Source organism: Ursus maritimus, unplaced genomic scaffold (genome assembly GCF_017311325.1).
Source record: "Ursus maritimus isolate PB19 unplaced genomic scaffold, ASM1731132v1 scaffold_13, whole genome shotgun sequence".
Classification (NCBI taxonomy): domain Eukaryota; kingdom Metazoa; phylum Chordata; class Mammalia; order Carnivora; family Ursidae; genus Ursus; species Ursus maritimus.
In genome coordinates this window covers 65,315,842-65,331,281 of record NW_024423675.1, presented here as the reverse complement: position 1 = coordinate 65,331,281, position 15,440 = coordinate 65,315,842, and the positions used below count along the sequence as shown (strand labels likewise).

Below are 15,440 nucleotides of genomic sequence, written 5' to 3'. Positions count from 1 at the left end.
CCTGACGTGGGGCTCAATCCCAGGAACCATGAGATCAGAACCCGAGCTGCATCCAAGAGTTGGGACACTCAACCAACTGAGCCACCCAGGCAACCCTCTTGCTATATCTTTTTCCACCTATTTAATTTCAACCTATTTCTATCTTACTATTCAACATTTTTCTTCTAGAAACTATACAGTTTAGAATAGCTATACACTTTATAGTCTATAGCTGTGCCTTAGTTCTTTATCCATTTTGGCAACCTCTGCCTTTTCATTGGGGTGTTTTTTTGCGGATATTTAATGAAAATTATTGATAAAATTAGGTTTGGATCATCTACCAACTTTATTATTGGCTTCTATTAGTAGCCTCTGTTTTTGTTCCTCTGCTTCCCTTCCCAATTAAAAAAAAACTATTTCAATATATTTTTACAAGTCCACTTTAGTTTTCTTTAGAGTATTTTTTTCTATCCTCCTCTGCATTATGTTTTTTAATGGCTGCTCTGAGGGTTATAATATAAATCTTCAACTTTTCAAGGTCCGCTTATGATTAACATTTTACAACTTCACACAACATGTCAAATTTTGTAACCACCACTATGAGGTCCATGTTTACCCATATGAAAGTTTAAAATTCCACAGCACGATGCTATTTTTTCCTCTTTAAACAGTTATGTGTATTATAAAGCAACTAGAAGGAAAAAGACCCATTCCTCCCCCACAAAAGTCTTTTCTAATTTACCCAGGAATTTACCATTATCGGTGTTCATTTCTAAATAACCAACTTTCTATCTGTTCTCATTTATCATAAGTCTGAAAAATTCGTCTCCAGCTTTTTCACTATGCCAGTCCACTGGTAACAAATTCTTAGTTTTCTTGTATTTCGAATGGCTTTATTTCATCTTCAGTTAAAGATATTTTCAATGGTTACAGAATTCAGGGTTCACAGTATTTTTCTTTTAGCGTGTAAAAGATATTTTACTCATTTCTGGCCTCCCTACTTTCTGAGAAATCAGCCATTAACTGCATCATTGCTCCTCTGTTTTCTCTTGCTGCTTTAAGGCTTCCAACAGTTTTGCTCTAGTGTGCTACAATGTGGCCTCCTTCGTGTTCATTCTGATTGTTATATGATAAGCATCTTGAAGAATTTGTAGATGTATGTCTTTCAACAAGTTTGTGAAATCCTCTGCCGTTATTTCTTCAGTTATTTTTGTTTCATTTGCTTGCTCTTCTTTACGAAACTCCAATTGCACGTTAGACAGACCATTTGACATGTTGTTCCCCGTATCTCGATTTTTTCCTCTCCCTGTTATTTACAACAGAAGTTTCTATTGCTCTGCTCTGTATTCAAATCTGCATACTCTTTCCTCAGCAGTTAAATCCACCCAGTAAATTTTTATTTCAGATACTCTATTTTCAGCTCTACAATTCCCATTTGGTCTTCTTTATTGTTTCTATTTCTCTGCTGAGATTTTCTATCTTTTTGCATTTTGTCTTACTTTATGAGAATTATTGTAACAGCTACTTTAAAATACACATCTTGTTAGTTTCAACATCTGGATGCTGGGATCAACTGACTGTCTTTCAAGAATGTAATTTTCAAGTTTTAATTCTTAACTATATGCTGATTCTAGATTTTGTTATTTTTCTTTTGAAGATCTATTTTTACTTTACTAGGCAACTGTCTTGATTCAATTCAGAACTACAAACTTCATTTCTTGGGTCCCAACTCTGGTCTTAGTTCAGACCTTTAGCTGAGATCCTTTAAGTCTGTTCTACATGTGTGTGATTCAGGGGTCAGCAAGATTTGGAGATTTCTTTTCCTGTCTCTTTTCCTTCCTGGATTCCCCTTTCCCAACAATAGGGATTTCCCCTAGGTTAGAATTAGTGCCACATACTGTGCTTGATCCCAGGTTAAAAAAGTCAGGCACAATATAAGCTTCCCTCCTGTAAACTGTTTGTATTCATTCCCCAGTGCCTTGGAGTAGCCTTGTATAATACAAGGGGTAGCCTTCTATTATACATATATTTTAGAGTGGCTTTCTGCAGGTGAGTCAGTCTGACGGGCGTTTATTCATGCATTACTGGAAGCAGAAGCCCTCAAATTCTTACTTCAAAGCACTCGATGGCGAAAATCTGGTATTCAGAAACAGCAGACAGCTTGGCCCTGGTTATAGCTACAATACTCTCTCCTTTCTCCTGTCACTAGAAACATTTCCTAGGTGGCAGTCACAGCATTTAGTCTCTATTCACACATGACACAGCCCACCCCAAAGCCCAGTTTACTTCTGTGAAATTGGCTCCAATTCCCATTACTCATGCTCAGAGTCCATTTTCTGTCCATCTAGCCCTTAATCATCCCAGAACTGAGTGAGTCTTCCATTTTAGTCCTTGCTGATAGCTGTGTGTTTCTGGTTCATAGGGGAAAAAATTCACACACATTAGCCAACACAAGTACTGGACAATATAAATCTTAAAACACAGTACTGAAGAAAATTATATATGAAAATAGAAAATTAATTCAACAGTGGAGATGAACAGCTCCAGTTAATAACTGGAATACAAGACACTAAGGGAAACATTAAGCATTCCTGAGTATCTGTGATGTGCCGCAGGCAATGTGCATGTTCCAGAGATGATTAAGACAAAGTTCTCACTCTGAAAAACATTCTGTAATCAAACATATATTAGGTGACTGAATGGAAATACAGATTAGTATGGGATTGATGGAGTACAAAACAAATAACTTCATTTGACTATATTGTTGAAGACTTACAAAAGGATTTGAAAAATCCAAATAGGATCCAAAACATAGACTAGGCACTTGGAAACTCTGTTAAGATCACAAACCAGGTGATTTAAAAGGGTACTCTTCCTCATTTGCACAATAAAATTTCCCGTGGCTATAGATGTCCTTCACAAAATTCAGGAATATTTTTTAACCAGAAAACTCTCAATTACTCAGATATTACCAACTAATCCTTCAATTACTTATTTTTATAAAATAACACTTTAAGAATATTAATTATGCCACAACAAAAATGTCACTTAAATTGGGAAAACTTCACAAGAAAAAGTGACATCTCTCTGGTAACTTCATCTCAATTAATGAAGTTTATTAAAATGCGAAACGTTTTTTCTCAAATAATTAGGCAAAAGAATTTTCAGAGGGTGGAGAGAAATGAGCAGTGTTTTCCAAATGAAGTTTAGAGTAAGTGTTTGGATTCAGAAGTATCAAGCTTTTTAAAAGAGAAGGGAAAATTAGTGAATTCATGTATAAGTTACATTTAAAATGACAATGATAACAATATACATTTCAAGTTCACCCTAAATAGAATAATCATTATTTTTCTATTAGATTCAAAATACAGTGGAGTTCTTTTTTAAGCACAAAAACTGTAAGGCAAAAATTTCAAGAATTCTTAAAGAAATCATAGTTACAGTTTCATTAAGTGCTTAATATTTTGTAGTGTCCAACCCTGAATCTTTATCATTCATAATGTTGGTTGGTCCCAGACTGAACCTGCTCTCTTATTAAAGTTTAAATTATCAAAAAGCAACTTTAGATTTAAATATTTAAGCTTAGTAAGTTATAGAAGTATTTATCAACTGCCTCCAAAAAATTCACAAAGATTAGGATTCTATTAAATAATCTCTATTTAACCCACTGTGTATTTCCAAAGTAAAACTTAAGAAATTGTTATATATCAGTAATCTCTACCCTACTTCCACACCTTAACAGTAAGTAATATAAATAAAATATTTCAGGAATGATTGAAAATTATTTTCTTTAAAATTTTAGGAGCTTAGGGGCATCTGGGTGGTTGAGGTCATGATTTCAGGGTCCTGGGATCCAGTCCTGAGTTGGGCTCCCTGCTCAGCAGGGAGTCTGCTTCTCCCTCTCCTTCTGCCCCTACCCCCAGTCACACATTCTCTCTCATAAATAAAAAAAATCTTTAAAATAAAATAAAATTTTTGGGGGCGCCTGGGTGGCACAGCAGTTAAGCGTCTGCCTTCGGCTCAGGGCGTGATCCCGGAGTTCTGGGATCGAGCCCTACATCAGGCTCTTCCGCTATGAGCCTGCTTCTTCCTCTCCCACTCCCCCTGCTTGTGTTCCCTCTCTCGCTGGCTGTCTCTATTTCTGTCGAATAAATAAATAAAATCTTAAAAAAAAAATAAAAATAAAAAAATAAAATAAAATTTTAGGAGCTCAGATGTTCAAGTTTTATACACACACACATAGATATATACACAATAAGCATATATTTACACATATACATAATATATATATACACACACATATATATATACACAACATATATATATGTGTACACACACACACATCTTCTCTGAGCCCTAAATTCTATATAGGCTGTGATAGCACAGTACATTCATCACTTTTAAATTTAATTTATACACTGTATTTATTAAAACACTGTAAATTAAATGTATTCTACTTCTCCCATTTTGACTAGTATTAATGATTCAGTATTTTCCAAATCCAATTTCTCCCAGCTATCCTTCATTAATTCAATTCTCCTAGACCACATACTTATCCCTGCTGACCCTTAGCCTCTGTTTTTTATACTGAAAATACCCAAAACTCTCATTAAAGCTCTTATTTTCTCATGCAGTAGACTAACGAGAACTATAACTTGTGTATCTTTTATCAGCCATTGTAGGTCAAAACCAATTTCAAGGACAAAAAAGAAATGGCAGAGAGATCAGCGTAAACCACATACAATATACAACACCCAAGTGGCTGACAGTATTGCAGTAGGATGCATTATGCTGACTGAGAAATGCGTGATCCACTACACTAGCATTCATTGGCTGAGTGTATGTCAGCAGGCAGAGCACAGAAAAACATGCATATTGGCAATTTACTATAATACATTTATGAACACTTTTTTTTAAAGAAAAATATTGCAGAGACAAACGACATTAGAAGAACTGGCACTGAGTAGAGCAGCGTCAAACAGCATACAGAATATGTATGCTTTACATCCTTTACATATATTACCTGTAATCTCTTTAAGCAGACCTTAGTGGTTATTAATTATATTCAAATTACACAGATTCAAGATGCAAGTTAGGATGGTAAAGTAATACCAAACTAACAGGTAATTAACTTATTTGACAGTAAGAAAACTTAAAAAAGAGAGAGAGAGTTTTAAATTTGTGTTACATTTAGAAGTTCAGATGATTTAAAACTTAAAAGGAGCTTTAAGTAGTCTAAAATTCTCTGGTAGTCAGTAGCTACAAAACTTCCAAATGACATTTAAGAATATTAAGAATATAATATGTCTCTTAGTAACACTTTTACAAGGTAGCAAAAATAGTAAAATACAATATTAAAATCTATGGAAGTATAAAGGGCACACGTTGGGGTAAACAATTTTCTATTTTCGAAGGATTTACCCAACAAACAGCTGAAAAAAGTCAAGATACTTTTCTTTACCTCCTGTCTTCCCAACAGATAAAGCAGGGCATTATAGCTGCTTAATACACATTTTAATTGAGTGCTGCCACTAGTAAGAAGAAAAATGTGGAACCACTACTTTCCTATCAAACAAAGCAGGTAATTAACAGCCATTATGGCACAATCCCTTATCGCCAAAATACACAATGGATACTAACTTCTCTCAAAGCCAATGCTCTGTTACCAAAAAAGCCGAGCTGGTGTTTCAGAGTCACATTCACTTCTTTATTATACAAGCATACATTTACTGCTCAGTCAGACACCTATAATTAAACACAAGAAGACTATAATGCTAATATTCAGGCTAGCTTGCATGTAAGGGGGCTCCCCCTCCTCCCAGGACAGATGATTGCTTTTCATTTCAGAGTTTCAAGCAGCTACAGTTCACTTAGTTTTGATTACATGGCAATTAGATATGCAAATGTATAAGATCCGGAAAAATACTTTTTCAAACATCAGATTGTGAGTAATCAGGCCCATTCTCTTCTCCTGTATATACAAGCAGCTCATTAAACAACTATTGTCTAAAAAACATTTCTGTCTCAAATGCCTTGGGTTTTTTAAATGTCAAAAACATTTAAAACACATCCTTGTAATAAACCTCTCTCGGCAAAACCCAGTTCATGTGTATGTGCTTGTGCCACGTGGGGAGACACGGTAAGTGACCAAAGGAAAGAATACATCCAAATTCACATTGTCTACTGAGGGTTACTTCAAAACTTCTCAAGTAATTTGCTTTAAACTTTTTAAAATACACAATTTAAAACTTTCTATTAAATGACACCTATTATTAACAAAATATAAAATATTAGAAGTAATAGTAGTAAGTATTCCAACCATTTGATTGAGAAACTCTTTTTATCTTTCGTTATGGGTTTACATTATAAGCTATAGGCAGATTTTCATGTAGAGAAGAATCATATACATTCTGGAGGAGGGGAGTGGGTAAAAACACTTGCACTTTAAGAAGATCAAAAATTGTTACTTATGTCTATGGGTGTGACTTGAAAACCTAATTAAGGTCACTGATGTTCTTTCAAAATGTACTTAATATAATATCTCTACTCTGCCAATTAATGTTACTTTTGTGTTTTAAATTTCAGTTTCATTTCTTAACCTCAAGTCCTACTCCACTAACTTATAAAGTGCTTGCTGGCTTTCTTTTTCTTTTTTTTCTCTTTTGTGTAACTTAAGTCATATGTCAGTCATTTATATTTCAGTAAATTTTCAAGTGATTCTTCTGTATTATCTGTTTGAACTTCTATACTTTGAAAAATTCGGGAGAGTGGTAACTAAAAACTCTGTGGTAAGAACAACATAATTTTAAATGGGCACAATTATGTCCACACTTCACTGAGGAAATCAGAAATACAAATAAATCTCTGCTCTCGGAGAATGCAGCCTAGGTAAGGAAACAGGAATAGTAAAATTAAATATTACATTGTATCTTTAGAGAATAAGTACTGTGGAAGTTCATCAAGGAAAGATTAGGGAAGGCTGAAGTGCTCTAACACAGCCTGCATTAAAATGAACCTGGAAAAAAGTTCCCAGTCCACGCCACCATTGTCTCCCACCTCAACACCCGCAAGAGCCTACTCTCGAATCCCCTTGCTTCAACTCTTACCCACCTCGCTACACATTTATAAGCTTTAAAACCAATCTCTAACTGCTTTGAGACTATTCTTTTAAAAAATATATCAGATCAAGCCACTCTGCTCGAAATTATCCAATGACTTTCAACTGCTCTTCCATAAAATCCCAACTCGTTCCCATGCCTACCTGGAAAAATCTGGACAGACACCATTTCTTTCCAACCTCCTCCTCCTCTCACCACCCCTACTCCCCAACCTGGCCTTGCCACTCCTCAGTGTAATTTCTCATTCCAGTATGACTGCCTTTGCACTGGGCTGGGCTCTCACTTTACCCAGAAACATTCAGTCTTCAGGCCTTCCCATGTCACACAACCCTGATGAAAGGCTTCACACACCCTCACTGAAAGCACTCCATCCTGATCACACGTACTGTATTCACCTGATGTTATTCTCTTCATGACACTTACCACTATCTAAAATTGTCTAGTTCACTTATACTTAGCTGTTTGTTTTAGGTCTTCCTCTCTAACTCAGGCTCCCTGGGAATACAGGAAAACTCTCTATTTCTTGTCTGGCCCAGAATAGGGAATCAAAATACTTCTAAATTATTAAATAAATTTTGAAAGGTGGAAGAACATTCTAGGTGGATAAAGGCATGTAATAAACACATGTAGGGGCAATATGAATGGTTTGACATTTTAGAAGGCGAGAAGATGGGACTGACATCATTACGGGAAAATAACATTATACCAAGGAGATAATGGACTTCATTGTGTTATTTGCTGGACAAAACAGATCTTATTGGGCAAATTCTGACCTATACCACAAAGTTAATTCCTCCAAAAACTAAATCATTTCACAAAAATATTCCTTAGAAAGTTTTAAAAAGATTTGCTATTGAATAAAGAATTTCAAAACATTTAAATTTCACATTTTTCACATACTGTAAAAAATAAACTATGCTAATCAAAAGCAATTAAAATTTCTTAAGTTAATAAAATTGTTTTAAAAAGCAAAGTAATTGGGAAAAAAAGAAATAACTGAGGAAGAGTGGAATTTCCAATTTTATCCTATAGAATGAAATAACTTATAACAGAATGTAAGATTTAATTGATTAAATAAAACCATAACAATTATAGAAAACAGCAAATACCTATATGAACTACTGGGAAATGTAAAAACTGCTGAGTTTCAAACCTAAAGACAGAATCCACCAAAACAACAAAAAAATGTAGCTGGACTGTCCGAGTGAAAATTTCATTATGCAAAATTAAAAGGCAAAAGATTCCTTCCTTCAAAACGTATTTCCTGAGTACCAACTATGTGGAAGTTACTTAGCAGCTCTACCACTGAGGACAGCACGGTGAATGAAGTGAACAAAACAGACAGCACTCTGTTCTCATAAGAACAGCAAACACACTCCCCTAGGAGGAGGGATAAATAATAATAAACACATAAAATATCTCAAGAGTGATGATGGATACGAAGCAAAATGCAGGAGGCAAAAGGATAAAAGGAAAGTGGAGGAGCATCAGAGGTTGCCATAGTTGAGCAGAGTGGTTATGGAAGGTCTCTCTGAAAAAGTGAAACTGAACGAAATCTGAAATGAAATGGGGATGGGGTTACGCAGCTTTGGGGGAAGAGTATTCCAGGCAGAGGGTGTAGCAAGACCAAACTCTACAACGAGAGCATTAGCATGTTATGTTGACAGAATGGAAAGACGCTCAGTCACAGAGATGGCAAACAAAAGAGAAGCCTGGAAGGCAGCTGGACAAGATCACGGTGGACCTATTTAGCCACAGAAAAGATCTGACTCTGAACATACACTTGTAGGACCATTTTAAAATTTCACTCTGGTTGCTAGAGGGAGGCAGGCAGACACAAGACATAAGGAAATCGGAAGGCTACTGAGGAAGCACACAATGTAGTAATCAAACCCATGCACTGAAACCAGCCTAGGTTCAAATCCTGACTAAGCAACTCACTAGCCAGTTAAGAGAAGGTTCTTAACTTCCCTACCTGCCATTTTCTCAATGATAAGATTAGAATAAAAAACAGCAGCTACCTCACAGGATTGTCTGAGGATTTAATGGGTTAATTCACATGAACTGAGGATAGACAGCAGCAGCTCTATCTAGCAATTGCTCAGTGTGTTGGCAGCCTTAAAACCACTACCACCTCCACCTCCACCACCACCAACAAATGAGCATTACATTCACCACTCACTCCTACGTCCACCAAACCAGGCAAGATGTTATTAAGTAAGCAAGCTGGAATTCAGGGGAGATTCCAACCGAGAGATAAAAATTCTAAAGCCAATATAATATAGAGGAAGCTCTCTAAAGATGTAAACTTTCGTAGGGAGATGACACAACCTGAATCTAAGCATAAATAAGGAAAACAAATGCCTTCTCTTTGGAATTAGAACTATCTGAAAAGAAGAAACTTTGCCAGTGGACAGTGAAAAACAAAAAGCTGATCATGATTAAAGAAGCTAAAGGGTAAACAGTTAAAAGGGTAGACATGAGAAATCTAAAGGTCAGTGGTTGTGGAGGGTGATGGCTTCTGCTGTTAGTCTAAATGGAACAGAACTCTGTAACATCCAGCTTCCCTGAATAGTAGCACCACCCTTGGATGTATCTAGAAAACCAAAAGGAGAGGGACAAATTATGACAATTCTAGTTAGATTCAGGACACAGAGAATCTATTACTTGTAGTGTTATCTGAAATAAGTTGATTTCCTGTATGCTTTAATGAATAAATGCTAAGTCTTCTAGCATATGCAGGTAAATATATATATATATATATATTCTTAACCTATCAGAAATGATAGGAAGTATCTTCATTACAGTTGAACATCAACTGATAAATATGAAGCAAATGACAGAGAAAACTAACAATTTTGCAAACACTATTATAGTAATAATGGATGTGAGCAAGATTCATTAACCAATGCTACAACTACTGGGCAGAATCTTGTTGAAAACACGATATTTACAAAGTTTCAAAGTGTTCCCCTTAGATTAGTTATTAATTTAAAAGGGGGGAAAGTACCTCTATAGTGAAGAAATATGACCGACATCATTTTAACAAAATGATCAATGTTACTATCATCAAAACGGGGCAAACTAACACTGTGTAACCAATGCAGTGTGCTGAGGACAGGGCAACACTTTAAAATATTCCTGCCCAAAATGCATGGCGTGAATCTAATCATGAGAAAACAATGAAACAAACCCAAATAATGAAAGACAATAAAAGGCTGAGTAGCCGTTTCAAATTAGAGATCTAGAGATATAAGTGTCATGTGTGATCCAAACTGGTTTCTGGGACAGAAAGAATTGAAATGAATGGAAAATTGGAGAAATGTGAGTTTAGAATGTCTATCAAAACATATAATATTATAGCAGTATTAAATCTGCTAGATGTGAAGAAAGAGACCTTGATGATGTAAACAGATGTTCTTGTTCTAAGGAACTGCACTCTAAGATAGGGATGAAGGGCCAGGGCATCTGCAACTTAACTCTCAAATGATTCAGCAAATAAAAGGTAATACTAATTTTATACACACACATGCGTGCACACAGACATGAATCAATTCTCATTACTGCGGGTAGTTATGATCTACGAAGTCCTGTGAACACTGAATTGGAGAATACTACACCATTGTTCCTAAGGGAAATATAGGATTATGCTACTGTGAGCCTCTGGTCACAACATTTCCATCAATCAGTGGATATGTAATCCAGTTTTATGTGTGTTTATGTTTGTGTATGTTTATATTTAAAAGACACTATATTTAATATATACCGTTAATTCATTAACATTGATCTCACAGCCAACAACACTGTAACTTACTCCTGAAGGAAGACTAACATGTGTTTTTTCTTCCTAAGGCATGTCACAGCCTTCTTGTGCTTAGAAACACTAGACAGTCATTTGTTTCGGGGTTATTTTTAACATCAAAATCACCAGCAAAAAGCAACTATGCAAAAAACATAGCACTAGGCAGACAGTGAAAAGAACACTTATTCACAGCATTAGAGCTAAAACAAGAGACTGGTGTTGCCTTACTTGACTTCAGTTGGAACAAGAGCACTGGATGACTCTTTTTTTTTTTTTTTTTTTTTTTTTTTTTTTTTTGCTTCTCTGAGCACACGTCCATGAATAACTGTGAAAGGGCCAAGAGCACTAATTTTGAAATTACTAATAAATCTTAGCAAATAGGCGAATTCATGAGTACACAATTAGAAAATAATGAACAGTAACTGTATGTATGTAAGTGAATACATCTACATATACATATGTAAACAAAGGAAGAGAACAAACTCGTGCACAAAGTTGTACAAAATGTTAATAAATATGGCAAATCTAGGTAAAGCGTCTACAGGATTCATTGTACCACCCTTAAACTTTTATGCAGGTATAAACTTGCATTTTTTTCTAAGTGATAATTAAAAGAAAACACAAAATAGTGGTTTGGGGTGGTAGCAATGACAGGCTATATACAAAAGTCAATATTAAAGTCCAAATAGATATACAGTAACAGATTTAACCTTGCTAACCAAATATGCAAATCAATACAAAGTATATTTTTGTCCCCCTAAAAAACTGGTATCCCAATCGTAGAGAAGATTCATTACAAAAACTTTTTTACTTCCTGTTGAGAGTGCTTATAATTTTTTTTTAAAGATTTTATTTATTTATTTGACAGAGAGAGACAGCCAGCGAGAGAGGGAACACAGCAGGGGGAGTGGGAGAGGAAGAAGCAGGCTCCCAGCGGAGGAGCCTGATGTGGCGCTCGATCATAGAACGCCGGGATCACGCCCTGAGCCAAAGGCAGACGCTTAAGGACTAAGCCACTCAGGCGCCCCAAGAGTGCTTATAATTTCAAACAGTAGCTTTAAAAGGCAATTTTGGTAATACGTTTTCAACCAACCAATTATACTTCTATAAATTCATCCTAATAATACATGCAGATGTTCTTCACAACATTTTCACAGTAAAAAAAACAATTAGTTTTTAACAGGTACATGAGTTTGGCATAGGCAGATACTGAGTGAAATATATCAGTGTACAAAAACATATGGTCTTAAAATATGCATCGACATATAAATGTAACACTTGCCTCCAAATGGGAAAGTTTACGGTTTAAAAGAAATTGTCTAATAGTTTCCATACTAAACATGAAAGGCTTTCACTATCAAGAAAAAAATTATTTTGTAATAGATATAAACTTAAGCATTTGCTTTTACTATTTGTGACTTCTGTCAAAGTTGTGAACTCTTTTAAATTTTAAATGTCCTTTTTTTTTTTTTTTTAAGATTTTTATTTATTTATTTGACAGAGATAGACAGCCAGCGAGAGAGGGAACACAAGCAGGGGGAGTGGGAGAGGAAGAAGCAGGCTCCCAGCGGAGGAGCCCGATGTGGGACTCGATCCTGGAATGCCGGGATCACGCCCTGAGCCGAAGGCAGACGCCTAACGACTGTGCTACCCAGGCGCCCCTAAATTTTAAATGTCTTATAACACTTTTATTCAACAGCTTGATCATATTATACATCTTCAAGTATAAGGATACTTCCAGTTACTCACTCGTTTCTTAACATTCCATAATCTCATAATTTAAATGAACACAAGTTACTAGTCAGAAATTAATCTTATTAGTTACAAAGATGAAATTATACAAAACTTTCTTCACATCAGATTCTTAAAAACATTTTCAATATGAAATGATTAGTCCTCTATATATAGAATACCTTATAGGTATTTGAATTCAGCAAAACCTTATGTTAAAAAACTTATGAACACCTTTATAAAACATGCCTATCTGCTATAATTTCTATTTACTCTCTTCTAAGTAACAAATAATTCACAAAATAAAAATTATTTCAATAATCTGATATTCAGTTTTAATTTTCTGGCCCCACAGGCTGTGTTATTGACCTGGTAGAACAATTTATACCCCCCCCCAAAAACCCCACAAAACAATTATACCTGTCTTTAAAAGCAAAAGAGTTAACAATTATACATAAAAGCTACCATGTTTTAAAATCAAAAGAGTAACAATGTAATTTCTGTGAATCATTACCACTCATACTAGAGTTAAATAGAAAAATTTTAAAACTAGTAGGACAGAACAGGATGGCTAACTAGGCTTAAGAAACTGCCGAATAATTTGCTGTTAATATGACAGAAAAAATTTTCCAATCAGTTTGTTATAAAGGATTTTGAAAAAGAATATCAACTGATGCAACATAAATGATATACACATAAGCAATGTTCCACTACTAATTCTGTCAACATAGACTGAATCCTCTGAAAAGAAAATCTGTTATATATACCACGACTACAAGGTGCTCAAATATTCTTTAACTAAATTGACTGCAATCCAATCAAGACTTAATTTTAAAGGCTCATTAACAGCATCTAGTGATAAAATGGACTCTCCCTTTTCACTGAAACTCATATCTCATTTCATTAGACGTGGACAATTAACTCATCCTGGTATTAGATCTACAGCAAGTGATTAGCTTAAGTTTTACAGGTTACTTAACGTGCTACTTTACTAATGAAAACAAAGGTTCATTCTCATTGCATCCATCTTTTTACTCCTCAAAGAGTGCCTTATCAATTTTAATAACTGTACCTTAAATAGAATTTTTATTTCAAATCCTGCCAATCTTTCTTAGCAATTAATATGGCAAAACAGCGGCTCTATTCTCTAATAGTGTCTTGAGATACTATCCAATCTGAAATAAACATCTAACTTTTAATACTGTTTTATACTTTCCTATCTTAAAATAAGGCTAAGCCACTTGAGTCCATAATAAACATGTAATCAGAAACAAAACTATAAAGTCAATATTCTAAAATGAATTTTATTTTAAAAGCAGACACAGCAAAACTGAGAGAGTGAGAAGAACAAAGTGGAAAGGAAGAGAACACGATGAAGCTAGTTTATAGTTCCGTAAAGCAGCAGATCAAGTCATAAGCTGGTGCTGCTGGGAAGTATAGCCTGCAAGTAGAGAAATCAGGTGTGTTTAGAAACTTTTACAGCATTCCCACTGGATAATTTTATCTGTTGATATAAAAAGTTTTAAACAGGATTGAATTTGTCTTTATCAAATTCTATTTATCTGATAATTTCATTGTAATTTACAAAAGGATTGGTCTACAATGGATTAGAATTGTTCTGTAATGGTCTTTTAGGGCAGATTATTTGAAAAGCACTAATTTAACTCTTCAGAAAGGCAGGCCTCCCTTTCTTTCTAAAAAGAAACCTACCAATCGTTTTGAGGTTGAATTCAAGACCAAATCCTGTAACATTAAAAAAAAAAAAAAAAAGCCTACAGTTACTAGGGAATTAGTTTATAGCTACAACAGCACACTTGTAAGACATAAGTACTACCATAAAATTATGTCAAAGGCTCCAAGGTTTAAGAGATTACATTTGTTTTGATTTCAAAATAGATTTAAGATCAGAGGATCTAAGTTTCAAAGATACTGATTTTATCTCAACACAAGGAAGAACTTTTTTCTTTTTTTTTTTTTTTTAAGGAAGAACTTTCTAACAAACTTGGTCATTTGTTTCTGGCCTTAGGATGCTTCTCCCTTCCACCTATCCTTTCTATTACTGCCCAGTTATCTTTTTTAGAACAATTAACATATAACTTCTTACCTTAAAAACATGAGCACCAATGCACTGCTTTCAAAATTAAAAAAAAAAAATGTTTAGTATTCAAGTCCTTATATCCTCAGATCTCAGCTTTGTCTCCAGTATCTACACTGCCTTCTCCACCACACCTCATAACTTCCACTGCAACAGGCCAAGTATTAACGTGACAAAATACACAGGTTGATCTTACTGGTATCCAGAATACCATTCTTTCTCAACTGTCTTGTAAATTCCTGGTGCAGTCCAATTCTCTTTAGCTTTTCCTAAAACCTTCAATCTGCAACAGAACTCATTACATACTTTTTTGACTTCCCATAGCACAATGTGTAACATCTAGTGAAGCATTTACCACATTGTGTACTCATTCATTGTCAAAACATTGAAATCTCCTTGAGGACAAAAATCATAAGCGCTGAAAAATATCTGCTGGCTGAGAAAGCATTAAATTAACTATGAGGTAACAAAACTTGAGTAACAGTCATTTGCAATATAGGAATAAAGTATCACAGAATTATATATCACAAGGGTGGTTGGACTTCAAGGCTTTAATGAGGTTCCTTCCAAACCAGATTACATAATGCTGTAATTTTCATAATCATTCTTCTAAAGCAAGTTGATTTGTTTTCATGGCTAAATATATTATTCAAATCAGATTCATGAAACTTTGTAAGTATACAATTTGTAAGATTTGTAAGATTAAGAGAGAATC

General features: G+C 34.8%; 1 protein-coding gene across 6 annotated transcripts in view; it reads right to left on the bottom strand.

The window, feature by feature from the left end:
* Positions 1–15,440, bottom strand: part of QKI (QKI, KH domain containing RNA binding) — a 155,855-nt gene that overhangs the window by 69,641 nt on the left and 70,774 nt on the right. The window lies entirely within an intron of this gene.